We start from the raw sequence: 15,542 nt of genomic DNA on the forward strand, positions 1-15,542 counted from the left end.
AGCTTGACCAATAATGATTTATTCATCATCATCAGCTTACAATAAATGATTGCAATGACATGCTATGGGAAACCGCTGCGGCCTACAATTTTATGCCACCATTTACTGCGCGCAACTCAGCACGCTTCCGGGGGCGCGCCGCTTCGTCCGGCTTAACAGGGGCAGATTCAGTCGCCGCTGATGCCTGCGAGCGCAATGCAACCAGCGACCCTACATAGCCCAGCACTGCCTTTTGAAGACCGTCACGCCCAGGATTACACGCCAGCATAGCGGCGATTAGATCTCAGCTAGGGCGGCGGGGGCAGTGCGAGCACACTCTTAAACTGGCGCTCCTTGGTTGCCGTCGGCGGCCATACGCGGCGCAGCGATGCAGTTCGGCCACCGCTCCCGTGGTCCGCTTACTTCTGCGCGGACATGTACATTTGAGGTAAAACCTGTGTAACTAACCGGCAGGCCCCGCGTCCACTTAAGTAGTAATGCTCTCTGGGTTGGTTTTTACTGTACTAAACGAAAAAAAGTGGCCGCGGAATAAACGATTTCAAAGGGACGCAGTCAGGGTCGGGCACGTGGGAGATGATAGCAAGCGCACAAAAAAAAAAAAAAACAGAACTCCCGCTCGTGCTGTTCCAGGCATAGGGCGTGGTAGCACTTCGAAGGCGGGAAAATTTGAATTTCATTGGACAAAACCTCTGTTCAATTTAGCAAGAGAAAAGGGAGGCAGGGGAAGGAAGAGCCTGAGCGGTGATGCAAACGAGCGGATAACAGCATCTGAGCACCTCTGGAGGATTATCGCGTTAAAAACATCGGTCCGTAACGGTGCACAGTACATATTCGCTCCATTACGCGCGCGTCAAAGCCATTTCTTTGCCTTAAAACCAGAACATTGGCGGCGGTAGTCTGCCAGCTACAATGGTGATCTCGCTAAGGGGGAACACGGGAGCGCGTGGCCACTGGTCGGCGACTCTGGCTAGTTTCGGTTTCAAAATTGGGGCGATCCTAGCGGCAGGGTGCTGCGGCGTGGCCCTTCCCTTTCCCTCATCGTTTCTTTCTTTCCACACCACGCATGCTTCCGCGCCTCCTCACGCATGCGCAACAGCTCACCGGCGCCAATATTTTTTTTTTCTTTCTCTGGGCGCGCACGGCGGGCCAGTTCGGTGCGTGCGGAAGCGAGCCGGCGTGCGAAGGGCTGCGCGGGTTGCCTAAACGCCTCCACGGGCTGAACGTTTCGCTGTATTATAAAATATATACCAATGTATTCTAAATATGGGGCCGCGTGGGAAGGAGCGTCACCAGTCCTGCGCAGCTCTGTGGTGCAGCAACACAGGGCGAAACAGTTCGGCCAAGTTTCTCGTCTTCTCCAAAAATGACAGGTAAGCAAATTAGCTTTGTTCAAGTTATAGTGAATTCCTTAGAAGCCGACCGATTGCACTCTTCTATTTTCACTTCGCACATGTAACGTGAAGTTAATGAGACATGTCAGTCGTCTTGGAGTGGAAACTAATGTGCAAAAATATCCCAGCCTTGCAGGTACACAAAGTTTTAATAGAAGTAAACGCGCATTCGGCGCGCAGACTCTTGCTCGTAAGGTGAATTTGAGACGGCATTGCCGTTTTGCGATTGCCGTAGTAACTGCTTGAACGTCGATTCAGGATTCTTATCGATGTATTTTTTGTTGTTGTTTCTTGCAGTGGGTTTGAGTCTTGGGTGGGGTCCCAAGTCGAGGACGGTTGGAGACTTCATTAGACGTTTCCTGTGGTGAATCACCTCAACCCCTCCAAAGTTATCACGCTGCACCTGCTCACAAAGAAGGCAAGCTCAACTGTACGCGCTTCTTGTCATTGACTGCGTACCTATTACCACGGCGATTGTTGGCGCGGGGTGGCGTGCCCTAACCAATTTTTCCGGTGCCATCTTGCTCCAAAACGGATATTTGCGGCAAAACTGCTGCCAAACGTTGCTTCAGTGCTCCGAAAAATCTGACGTAAAACCGCGGTGTTAAATGCCAGTCAATTTGCACAGGGAGCAGTGGAAGGCCAAACCGAAATACATGGGTTGTCTGCAGCTGCCATTGCAAGCGTTTCGCTCATAAAAAAAAAAGGTAGCATTGCCGGCTTTGCTGTTCAATCTAACCTGCGCGCCCGCGAGTGGCTTTGCTGTTCCATAGTTCTAAAGATAGAATCGATATCGGACAGGATGAGATAAGAGGCGCTGCCCATACACGAGCTAGGGAGTAGCGTGTGACAACCTAGCCGATATCTGCAAGTAATGAGCTCGGTACATGCGGCTTACAATACAGGAAAACTTTTTTTCTGCGCGTCCCCCCACCCCCCTCATATTCAGACTGTTCACGCGCCATTAAAAGAAAAGACGGGTACGCTCCATTTGTGTTGCGATTGTGTTCTGTATTATACGACGTGGTTGCGCATTATTTTTGTACGCAGATATAATCTAGCAATGAGTGGTCAATAGTGCGGTTATTGTGTTGCAACAGTTTTTTCTCGTTGCATTCTGTTGGTGTGAATAGATTTCTCGGAAGTGCATGGTCGGGTCAACGCTTCCTTTCAGAGTTTGCGTTAACTGGCCCAAAAGGCAGGCGTTGAAGCATACCTGTGCGTGCTTTCTTTTAAATTATAGGTTCCCGTTTACTGTGTCTCTGAACTGAAACGAATTTTTTGAATGTCTAAAGAACATTCTCGTCTCGAGGCGAGCCCAAGAAATAAGTATAAATTGAGTGAAACTTTCAAGTTCTTTCCTTCTCCCGCCGAGGTGTGCGCAAAAAATATGTATAGTGGTTAGAACTTCCGAAGTTATTCTTGCGTAATCAATTATTGTGTACCTAAATGTGCACCTTGCACGTTTTTTTCCTATTCTGCAATGTTGCATGCCTAAATTTGCATGTCATATTTTTGCTTAGAGTCGAACAGAGTGTACATAAAATGTATGTGCATTATATTTTGTGTAGTGCATGTTTTTCATGACTTCGAATCAAAGATGTCTTCATACGAATTTTGAATAAAAGAAAAGCGAAAGGAATGTTTGTGTAACGCTCCAGTTATTATCGCCACAAAGACAACAATTCGACACCAGAAAACATACTATTATCAACATGTTTTCTTCGTTCAATTGTTAAACACGTTACTGCACACACATACCAAACGACGGGCGGCGGCCATTCCGAGGCATCGCCGCCGCTCGTCCAACTTTCGCGCCTGGTGCCATTGCCGAGCGGCCCATGAGCAGCGACCGGCGGCAGGCGCGGAAGTTGGGCGAGCGTCGGTTGCTGCGGCCGGCGCGCGGCGGCCCGGACCGGCTGCCGCGAAAAAATGACGTCATCAGCGTGCGCGACGTCACCAACCTCCTTTCCCCCTCGCCACTCGTTGCCATGACTATAAATGCAACGTTTTTCAGACGCCACGTACCACTAGGGGAGGATTTGGCGCTGTTGGCGCGAATTACGCGGGACCACGGTGGATGCTAGAGAGGCCGCCCCGTGGCGTGGCCGCCGGTACTTTCAGAGCAGCCTAGCGTGCCCAGCGCGAACCATCACGCATGCGCTGTGTGGGAGGAGCGATATTTTGCTTTCAGCGCGCGCATCGCGTCATCTGAGCGTCTGCTCGTCGTCTTCTATGTTGCGTCTCGTCTGCTAATGGTACCTTGCTTTGATCCACGATTCCTGGATTCTTGCAAGAAAACGCCCAAAAAGTTTTCTCCCGTATATTGCGCGCCCCCTTTGAGTGACCACCTTCGAAGCCTTGAATTCGGTGCTTGTATTTGCATTTAAAACACTTTTTGTAAGCACTCGCAAAAATTAAGTGCTGTTAAAATCTGCGTGATCTTTTGATTGAGTCTGTTTGAAACAAGTGGGCGAGTTACGCTGCTGTGCCGAAACCATTGTATTGGAGCTCAAGAACGAATTACAGCCCACACGAAAACATTTTTAATGGGGATTATAGTTTACACTCATTCATACAGTGGCTGATAGCTCCACCCTTACACGAGCGATAAACATAGCAGGTGACGCGCAGACGCTCCGATGACGCAGTGCGCGCGCTGAAAGCATAGTCTCGCTCGGCACGCACAGCGCATGCGTGATGTTTCGCGCTGGGCACGGTAGGCTGCTCTGATAGTACCGGTGGCCACGCGCTCCCGTGCTCACCGTTAGCGAGATCACCACTGTACCTTAACACGATGGATCACTTAGCCAGCTATAAATATAGTTTAACTTACCTGTCCTTCGTGACATCATTGCCCGGCGTGGGGCTGGGCTTCGAAGGCTTGGTGCGAAGATTTTTGTTTGGAGCAACGGGTGAGTGTGCCGTGGTCCCGTCGGCATTAGACGACGAGGCGACTGCTCCTGCGTCTGGGGTGCTCGTTTCCGTTCCAGCTTGCCCCGTCAATTCCAAGGCGCTGGAAAAAAAGAAGGTAATGATTGCCATTTGTAGGGTCACTCCACTTCCTAAGGATAAACTAATCTCTCATCACTGCGATGCACTTCCGACCACCACTTTCACATTGAGTGAACGGCTTTAATTTTAGATGCGACTGCATCTCATTCACTCGCCTTGTCCCTCCATACGGCGTTGTCTGTCCACACCCCTCCCCCTGCACTATAAAAAAATTATAATATGCGACGCCGGGTTTCGCTCCCACGACCATGTGGGCGGAACGCGAGGCACATGGTGCTCTTCCCACTGCGCCACAAAACCGAGACAGAATCAAATACTACGAACGCGCCTTATATCCTTGACTCATTCAAACTACGTCAAGAAGCTACTGATACAACGCATGATGGGTAAATGATTAACACTTGCAATAAAAGAAAAGAAGCTCCCACTTACAGCAACAATGATGGAGTAAAGGTCGTTGCGACAGCGAAGCCCCAAGCATACCACTTAGAGAGATTGACCAAGATTGGACAATAAAACATAACAATAATAATAAAACATAATAATCATACGCGTTCCCGACACGTTTCACGCGATTTCAGAATCAATCCAACGGAAACACCATGTAAACCCCACGATGCGTCGCATCTACAGAGGGTTCCTCTCGGGGGAGGTGGCGCAATTTTAAATGCAGCGCATTTCTTTAACTCACGATGTCACCCGTTATTGGCGTCCGTAGTTGTCCGCATCGCTCGCCCCGACATGCCCGGCTCAGACGTTTCGCTATCGGCGCGATCAACATTCGATAGCGCGCCCAGGCACGTTTCAAGGACACTCTCTCCCCTCTCTCGGACTCAACGTGCACCGAGGCTGCCAATTTTACTGCTGACGAGCGCTCTCTCGTCAGCAGTTGCCACAAGTGCACCAACATTAACGTAACGCAAAATACTTAACGTCGTGCGCCCCCGGAAATGCTCTGCGTTTGATCACGCCCCTCGCGAGGGGGATGTTTCACTGCGTCGCCATGCCAACAGTTTGCCACGCTTTAGTTCCAGTTCCGTATCCGTATCTCCCCGCCGCGGCCGTGGAGAGAAGGCGGCAGGCCGCGACTCTCGCCACCACGGCGCTGCGGTTGCGAGTTGCGCTAGGAAGGCGAGCGTCGTCTGCTAGCGGGGAGCGGAACGCGTTCTGCTCGGCATCTCCGGTCTTCGCCACTTCTGGCTGCGCACTGCAAAAGAAATTTTTTTTATCACACAGCAGTGTTATTGCTGTGAAGGCTGGGCATCCCACTATATTAGCTACAATGGTGGTAGATAATGGAGAGTTTTAGCTAACCGTTTTCGACGTTCCGCCCCGGTATCGGCGGCACGGTCAGCTCGACCGGAGCCAATGCCGTTCACGGCCAAGCGCGCCACGAATGCGCAATGGCGCCCCCGTTTTCTATCGGAGCGGAGCGGACCATGAAAAACGGTCAGCTAAAACTCGCTATAGGAAAGGGGAAAAAATTGCCCACACCTCCCCGAAGGGAATCGTGAGGAAGTGCGAATGCATTTCTTGCGCCGAGAGTACACGGCGTAGTAATTCTGCCATCGCCTTGAGAGGCGCAACACCGGCGAGGGGGAGCTGTCAGGCGAGGGGAGAGGCGCCCGCCGAGGGTGAGTGCAAACCTAACGGGGGGAGAGGCGCGCCAGCTGCAGAGCATGTGACGTCACGGCGCGAGGAGAGGGGGAGCAGACGCAAAGGCGCCAGCGCGCGGTCACGTGGGAGTGTGACGTCACGGCGCGAGGAGCGGTGCGGGAGCCGGCGCGGGCGCGCGCAGCCACGGCGCGGGAGGCGGAGCGCGCGCGGGTCACGTGGGGTGTGACGTCGCTGCGCCGTTGCTACAGACGCTCCTCTCCGCTCCTCGCGCCGTTGCTAGGGGAGAGGAGGAGGAGCGCGGATGACGGCGGATTCAGGGTCGCTTATAAAGTGCATCGCAATTAAAACGTTGCAGGGCCGTCTACGTTTAGGCCTCAAGATGCAAGACGCGATAGCGTTACTTCGTCGTCAACTGAACTGATTGGAATCGCCATTTATGCTTTCCCGGCGCTGAAGTTTAACCTAACGAAACTAGCAAGAACGGCTTTGTGTGGGAGAAAAGGCTTAATTGCGAAGAACGGACGATTGATGAAACCACGTATCATTTCGGTCTTCTGCGCTGCAGCATCATTTTCGCCAAGCTTACAAGCCTGCAAATTTCCTTTCCACATTCGTTTTTCAGCCACTACGCCTGATTATAGCTTCAGGCGCGAGCTCTCGTTTGGGTGCACAGACGTACTTCCAGGTTGACGGGGACGCTACGCTGTCTTCCGTGGTCGCTTCTTGAGCACGGCTGATGGCAGACCGTTAGCCTTTACGGAAAGTCGCCGAATGAGCCCAGTAACAGAATCATATCAAGAGTGGCTATGCGCCGCATGCATTAAAGGGACACTGAAGTGAATTTGTCAAGCTCCCGTTTTTGCTTGCACTGCGTAGACTGGCTCAAATTAGCACACTTCTCATAGTTTATTCGGTTGACAAATCGGTAATTATTTTACAAAGCGCGAAAGAAGAAAAACTACCATGCGCGGTTTGCGGCGGCCGCACCAACTAAAGCTGTGACGTTAGGAGGAGCGGACACGTGATTGGACGATGCCCAAGGTGAGCAACCAAACAAGTTTCGGTTTCGGTTTCGTTTCTGTAAAACACAACCGTTGGCGTTGTTGGATGGGCATTCTCAATAACTCAGTAATCATCGTACCGCGCTTCTGCTATGTTGTCAGCTGTAAAAATGCATAAAGATAAGCCTCCTAGGACGGATCGGAATCGTAGCATTCACTAGCCGAAACCTACGCAGTGCATGAACGCCCTCCGCGTACCCGCAGACGCCCAAATGTCGTGCGATTTTTCCCCATAATTGGAGCTTGCCTCCCTCATGCCTGTGTCGTAAAAAGCGTGTTCGCACCAGGCCAAGGGTCTGTTCATTCTGGCCTGTGCCCACTGCCTGCAAGCAGTCGGTGGTTATGGCAACAGCACGCCAACGAGAACTCGCTAGCGCGCCAGTGCCAGCCTGCGCGCGTTTTGTGAACTAGTTCGTGGTGCCATGAACGTTGCGGCCCAAAAAAAAGCGAACTCAATATAGAAAACATCGGCGGAAAACGAAAAAGTTAACTTCCAAAAAAAAACCACGTACCCGCGGGGATTCGAACTCGTGACTCGCAAAATACTTGCGGTTGCACACCTAGCAACCCAGACCGCTCGGCCACGGAGCGGGCTCCGCTGGCCTTGGTAATATAGGGTATATATTGTACAACCAGTTTACACTTTTATTTAGTTTTGGCACTTCAAGCAGCTTAGGTGACCATTTATTGTATTGCCCTCGTGCAGTAGGCGTCGCCCGAGTTTCCATAATAGCTCACGTCTAGCAATTGCATTTCGTAGACGGAAAAGCGTTCGCAGATGCGTAGTCGTGCTGCTGACCGCTGTGCTTGTTCCAAGCCCAGCGCAAAAAAGTGCTTCCCGCACCCTAGTTTTACGCTGTACGGTAAAAATATCAGTTGATTTTATTTCCTTAGTACCTATATTGACTTCGCTGACTCTTCTCCCGTCTTCAAGAGGCCTTATATTTTCCTACTGGCATACCAGTCAGCGAAGCGTCGCATGTGCGCTTGTGCGGCGCTTGTGTGAAGCGACCTTGACTTGGAGCTAGATACAGTGTACAAACTAACCAAGTAAAGAAAGGCAAATTCTACCATTCACAAACGTGTCCTGGCTTCGTTTCAACTGAGCGAACGAATTGCGACGACCCGTCGGCGGCCAACGGACGAAACGCTGGGCCGACTGACTCTGTCTGAAGGCCGGGGAGCCGTGTCTCTATGGTAGCGCAGCCAATTGCCAGCTTATCCCCTCCTGACGTCACACGAAAACGCCGCAGGAAATGGGCGAGCGTAAAGAGAGGAGGACAGCATTTTCGAATTAATTTTTCTACTAAATAAAATCGCGTAAACGCGCCCAGAGTGGTCGAAACATGGCCTGGGGACTCCGGGCTACAATTTGCGCTAGTAATCCCGCAATGTTTACATATCACTTCAGTGTCCCTTTAACCGCGGGAGAACGAAGTCGCTGCGCAGATGCGACGCTTGATGAATTACCACGAACCATTTCTGCTATAGTATCTGCCGTAGAATGTTTTCCCTTCTTCCAACCCACCAGGTATACTATGCGTCTGGCTTCCACAGTCGTAGTTTCCGGATGGCAGTGGTGGCGTATTTCCGTGGACACTTGATGAGCACGACTGATAGCGGACGGGTAGCGGGCACGGTAAAATCGAGAAATGAGCCTAATGACGCTATCGCGTTAAAAACATGGGTCCGTTACGCTGGACAGTACATCGCTGCATTACGCGTGCGTCAAAGCCATTTTGCTGCATATGTGCCCGAACATTGGCGGTGGTAGTCTGCCGGCTACCGCAACACGATGGATCACTTAGCGAGCTATAAATATGTTTTAGCTTACCTGCACTTCGTTGTGTCATCGCTTGTCGTGGGGATGTGCTTCGAAGGCTTGGTGGGACGCTTTTTCTCTGCGCCTTCCGGTGACTGTGCCGAGGTAACGTCAGTATTAGATGACGAGACGACTTCTCCCGCGTCTGGAGTGTTTGTCTTCGTTCCAGCTTGTCGCAACAATTCCAAGGTGCTGGAAAGGGGAGAGTAAGGATAGCCGTTTGTGGGGGCACTACGCTTCCTTAAGGTAAACGAACCTCACAGCCTTCGCTGCGGTCTCGCCAGCGTCCTTCTGGTTCTCCGAGGGCTTCTTGCGGCTCTTTTCGCTTCCAGCCATCGCCACGGGAGGCCTGGTCCCCCTGTACTTAGACGGGGAGATGGCGGCTTTCTTGTTCGGTGACTTCACTTTTGCCCCCGCTTGCCTGGGCAATTCAAGGGCACTAAGCAGGCGGAAGTAAGAGCAGATATTTGTACGTACACGGCGCTTGCTAGAAATGAACTTACCCATCTTTCTTCCCGGCGTCGTTGCCAGGATCCTTGGAAGGCATCTTGGAGCGCTTCTTGTTTCGCTGTTTGCCCGCAACCGATGACGTTGACGGAGAGGCGGCTGCCTTCTTGTGTTTGGCGTCCATGGTAGCCGCTGCTTGGAACGATAAATCGAGAGTGCGGGCGCAGGATGGACCTAGGAGCTCTTGGGGGTGCCAGAGGGCGTGACGACAACGACGACGGCGGTTCACGTGAATCACGAGCGCTTGAGTGGCATGCGGTGCGTGAGCGCGCAGTTGTTCACTTTCTTCATCGTGAAATGCGGTTTGATCACAGCTGAGTTGAAAAGCGAAAGACGGGTATCGGCACAGTCTGTTGCCGGTGAACCGGACAGAGGGTTTCTTCTCTGCTCACAGACGGATGCCGATGCGGGATGACGGATGCCGATATGGAGAGGGATGCCGATGATGATAGCTGGATGTTTCCGGCGCATGCCCACGCAGGGATTTGGAGATCGGGGTCCCTTCGCTTCCCTTCATTACAGTCGCTTTATTACCACCCAACGAAGGGAGAGCCATCATGGTTGGTTGGGTAGTTGGAGCCCAGATAATAATAGCGCGTACCAACTGTGTGTGATAGCCAAGTCGGTCTGGGATCTTTTTGTGGGAGGAGGCTAAAAACTAGAAACCAGGTCAAATTAAAAACGAGAACATTGTGGAAATTAATATAACAATTTTTAAATGCAAATAAAAACTACCCGCTGTGGCAATAGAGAGCGAGCATAATGAAAGCAGGTGCAGTTACAGTTGTAGTTACAACAAACTTTCAATGTTCCGGGTTGCATTACCGAAACTTTTATAGTGATGATGATGATGATGATTCACCACCGTGAGCTACAAGGTGACATTCCGTTCCCAGTAGGTACAAGCCAGGCGGCGTATTTCCAAACGCTTCGCTGCACAGAGCACCCACGTGACATGTTCGTTCGCGCGTTGGAGAACAGTAATTCACCGTGATCATTCTCCTCTCCCAAAACATAAATCGACGTGAAACATACCAAATCACCATATTAAGAAAAACATGTATATTTCAGTTGAGAAAGAAAAATAAATTTACAAAACAAAGTTAAGCAGTGATGATGATGATTAAGCAACAAAAAAACTAAGCAGACCAGCTGGGGCTCCCACCCCAGCCGACAGCGCCAGTACTCAATACCCTACATTTGGGCCACAGACCACAAACGGTGACCTCGTATTAAAAGGCGTTCAAAAGGATAGTGTGTGCAGTAACATCACACATGTCACGTGGATGCTATGTGCATTGAAGCATTTGTAAAAACGTCGCCAGGCACTTGCTTTTAGCAATCAGCATCATCAACACACATGTTCTCTGGGAACGCTGCTTCCGTTTTTTTAAACGAAGACACTTCGTTCGGCATCCGTGTGCTAAAGGCAGAATGGTGGTTTTCTGTCAAACAGCCAGTCTTCCAGCACCAGCCGCAGTGATTTTCCTACACCCGTGACTTTTTACTGTAAAATGCAGTCTTTGCTCAGTTCTCGGCATTCTGCTTGTAAAAAACTGTGTTAGGGTTGGTTGTTGTTGTGTGGAATCAGGCGGGGTTAGCCTGGCTGGATATGCCTCCGAATTGCTCCGCCCAAGCTCCTCCTAATTAGTCTATGGTAGTGTCCTTTCCCCACAAATTCGCCAGTTCCACCTGTTGAAGAAAGCTTAGTAAAAGGCGCGATAAGTCTCTGTGCAGCATCCAATGTCCCCTTGAGAAGACGATGTGGTCCAGTGTGCGGTGTGAGGCTGCCAGCTTCTGAATCGCTGAGAGCATTGCAGTCCGCTCGACATGACATTCTGGGCAACACATTACATAGTGGTGTACATCCCCTATCACTGCACATGATGAACACAAAGGCTATTGCAATAGCCATGCTGCGTTCTTCGCTGAGCCCGTTCGGATGCGGTACAGCGATGTTGCTGCCGATCTTGTAGTGACGCAAGGCTTGTGATAGGGATTTCCTAAGGGGTTGTGGTTTAATACTTCTTGCATTGGTTTTGGAGCACTGCAGTGCATATCAATGCGTTTAATTATTGTACCGCAGCACAGCGGAAGAGCGGCGTCTTTTGGCCCCTCTCGGAACGGGATATCCCAGAAGCGACTGCGTATATGACCAAATATTGCCTCGAGCAAGGAAATCACCTTATACAATTCCTGGATCGTATCTGGTGATCATCATGATCATCATCAAAGAGGAATACGACGACCGCAAGACCGGTCCTTTTGCCTGAGAACACCACCCCTCTCCATTTGTTATCTATATATTTCCACGGTTGTTTCCTTTTTTCTTTCCTTTTTCATTTGTTTCGATTTTACAGTTGTGAATACTTCCTTGTTCCATATATCATAATGTGGAAGTTTATTCTTCGTTCCTGCCCATATTCGTCCTTCTTAACCACCTTCTTTAACTGCAATATTTATATCTATATACATATTTTCACTTTTCGATTATAGGTGCTTTCTGTCGGCGAGCGACCCTTTCCTGGCCAATCCTCCTGAGTGGATATGAGCCATTCCTGTGCCACCACTGCTCCCACGTGAACACTGTGCCATTCTCGTGTTCCCCCTTACGGACCCAATATCGATTTCGTTATCCTATCGTCAACAATCCATTCGGCCGGTTGATTCGCTAAAATGCCTTGGAATTATGTACGACCATAAATTGAATTGGCGCCACCCCATTGAGCACATTGCAGCGAACGGCTCCCCCGCTGTCGCTCTTTTGATGGTCTCAGTCACAAGCGATCAGGCTGAGAGCAGATAAACTCTTGATGCTTTACCGCATGTATGTTCGCCCAGTCTTAGAATTTGCGGGCGTTTTGTTCTCTGGCTCTGCGACCTATAAGCTCTCGCCTTTGGTGAAGCTTGAACGCCAAGCATTGCGCTGCTGCTTAGGCCTGCCCGCTTACGTTCCGATTAGGGTGTTGTACTTAGAGGCCAGAGTCCCAATGCTGAACTCCAGGTTCAAATACCGAACAGTCAATGCATTCGCAAAGTTTGCGAATGTTTGCATAGTTTAACGCGCCAACGCAACGCAAGCGATGATGCGCATTGTAGTGGAAGGCTCCGTAATATTTTGACCACCTGGGGATCTTTAACGTGAGCCGAAATACCGTACACACAGACGTTTTTGCTTTTCGCCTGATGGGAAGAGGAAACTGAAATCCTTCGCAGCAGGTGGCGGTGGTTCCAGTGAAATGGCGCGTACCAACTCAGGGGGATTGGCCAGGAAATGGGTGCCTAGCTTACCGAAAGAAATTTGGTGATTTTTGTAGGGAAAGAAAAATATTTAAATATTAGGATGGATTAGCAGTAGATGAGCAGAGAAATAAAAGTAAGGAGATTAGAGAAAGAAAAAAAGGTAAAAACGAACACCATTTATTGAAAATTGGAATTAAGAAACACGAAGAAAGTGGTACAGACGAAGCAGTGAGCTGGGTGCGCATATTCTTGACAAGGGAATCCAGCAGGGCTAAATGATGTCTAGCTCGGCAGGCGGCCTGATTCCAGGATGAATGAGTGCAACGCACTGCAAAGATCCCCGTTGCAGAATCCCAGTTCCTTCGCCCCGAATGACAAAATAACTGTAGTAGACAGCGGGAGGTTTAGCCGGCAGCATGTACTTTCTAAGTATCTTCGTCTTATCGAGGAGAACCGTCGGCAGGAGAAGAAATGGTCGATTGTTTCTGGTTCTTTGCAAAAGGCGCATAACGTCGACAGGGTCAGATTATAGCGGTGCAAGTAATAATTTAAATTTGGCACGCGACAGCGAAAGCTAGTGAGGGTGACTTCACAAGCTCGCGACTGGCTTATGCTGCACTTCCATGAGTACCGGAGGTGCTCGAGCTCCGAGTCGTCGTAAGCAGAATCAGGGAGACTTTGAAGTAAGCACAGCCTACGGAAGCGAGGCGAAGTTATGAGGGAAATGGGCGGCAGAACCTCCACTACTCGACCACCCAATGCCATTCCCGCCAGAGCATCTGCCGATTCTTTAAGCCAGATGCGTGCATGTCCAGGTACCCAGACCACACGAAGTTCACGAAGGGAGGAAGGCGATAAAGATGCAAGGACTCGACGTAGGGGGGATGATGTTGAAGAAGTAAGCGCAGAACAAATAGAAAATGAATCCATGAGAATTATTGCCTGTCGTTTCGAGGAACCAAGCTTACGATGGGCCAGGAGTATTGCGAGAAATTCTGCGTGGAAAGATAAAGTAAAGTTAGGCAACCGGGGGGAAAAGGCCCAGTCTAGACCGGGAGAAAAGATACCTACGCCTGCCTTCTCCTTCCGGACAGAAGCATCGGTTGCAACACTGGCGTGGAATGGGAAACCGTTCAGATGATCCTGTAGGAGGCCTGTTAAAAGGTTCAGAGGGAGTAATTTCGCGTTAGAGGGAAAGATTTCATCAAAAGAAATATCGAAGGGCGACACTCTGTAAAGTACTGGAGTTGACACGAGGGCCACATTTAATGGGCCAAGCAGAGGTTGTACTAAGACCGCCTGTGGTTGCTTGAACCATGGCCATGAACTACCGAAGAACAACGAAGGCCATGTAACGAAGGCAGTTTGAGTCTTTGCGGGTGTAAAAAATGCGCTTATTGTTTTTCCTCGTCTGATGGCGAAAAACCACGCGGGGGATTGACCATGACCCGGCCACACAGAGGGGCTAAAGCGCCCTTAAAATAACTGAAAATAGAAAACTGACCGTTTATGCATTAACGGCGCATGATTGCAAGAGAGAATTGCTTAAAAAGTAAAAGTTCTGGTTCTAAGAGAACAATGAGCTTTTTTTGCCAGAAAATGTACCCGTAACAATCAAACCTATTAGGGCATACGCCTGGTCTCGGACACGTCTGCATGAGTGGCTGCAGTCACCCTTCTGTGGCAATATCCCCGTGATGTGGCCTCAAACGAAAGTAGTTCGGGCATTAAAATAGGAAGTCCAATCTGTTGTAATGCCCTGGAAAGGTGACGTTGCCTTATCATTGAAAAACCGCGGCAAGGCAATAGGAAGTGCACTAGCGTCTGATGTTCACCGCAAGTAGCACATAGGGTGGATGCGGCGAGACCAGACCTGTGCACATTACAAGTTCAGCTAAAGAATCCTGCATCATGCAGGTAGTCCTGCCTGCCGGGGGGTTCAGCCAACAGCCTTTGTCAAAACATTACCACACAGAACGTTGCAAGAGGAAAAAGGGGTTTTACTTAACAGTGGGAACAAACCATAAACGGCACAAGAGACACATTCGCTACAGCACTTCAATGTCCGGAGGCTTACCGGACGGCGGGACGAACGGCTGTCCGACAGCTGTCGTGCGGGATCCTTGAAGGTAGCTGGGGGGCGTGGACTTGCCTGGCTGGCGGCACTCCCTGGTGGCAGCTCCCTGCCAGCCAGCCGCCGCTGCGCTTATCTAGCGTCCATCGAAAAGTGACACGCCCCCTTCAATCGCACAGTTTTTCCACAGTTCGTTCAGAGATAGCAGAAGAGATGGCGCGCGATAGTTCGAACGGGTTAGCAAGAGATATCACAGAGGACCATCCACACAATCAGAAACTGATTATTGTGACATCGCATAGACAAGGCTAAGAAAAACAAGGGCTACAATAATGTTTGAATGGGTTTAATATCAAACATTATTGATAATTCCTTCCGGCGTTCTTGTTAGGAGTCAATAGCTACGGAACCTGGCCCCTGCTACAATACACGTATTCTTCGGGCGCGTGTTCACGTGGGAGTAGTGGTGGCACATGAATGCTCGTTTCACTCAGGGGGATTGGCAAGGAAAGGGTCGCTCACCGAAAGAAAGCACATGTAATCGAGAATTGAAAATATGTATATATATATACATATATATATATATATATATATATATATATATATATATATATATAACTCTTGCAGTTAAACGAGGCGGTTAAGAAGGCCGAATATGGGCAGAAATGAAGAATAAACTTCCACACTACAATATATGAAACAAGGAAGTATTAACAAATGTAAAACGGAAACAAATAATAAAGTAGACCAAAGAAGGAAAAAGAACCGTGAAAGGTTTTTAAATAAAAAAATTGACGCACCTCCACGAAGTC

This window comes from Haemaphysalis longicornis, unplaced genomic scaffold (assembly GCF_048455015.1).
Source record: "Haemaphysalis longicornis isolate Haplotype H1 unplaced genomic scaffold, Haemaphysalis longicornis Haplotype H1 scaffold_10, whole genome shotgun sequence".
NCBI lineage: Eukaryota > Metazoa > Arthropoda > Arachnida > Ixodida > Ixodidae > Haemaphysalis > Haemaphysalis longicornis.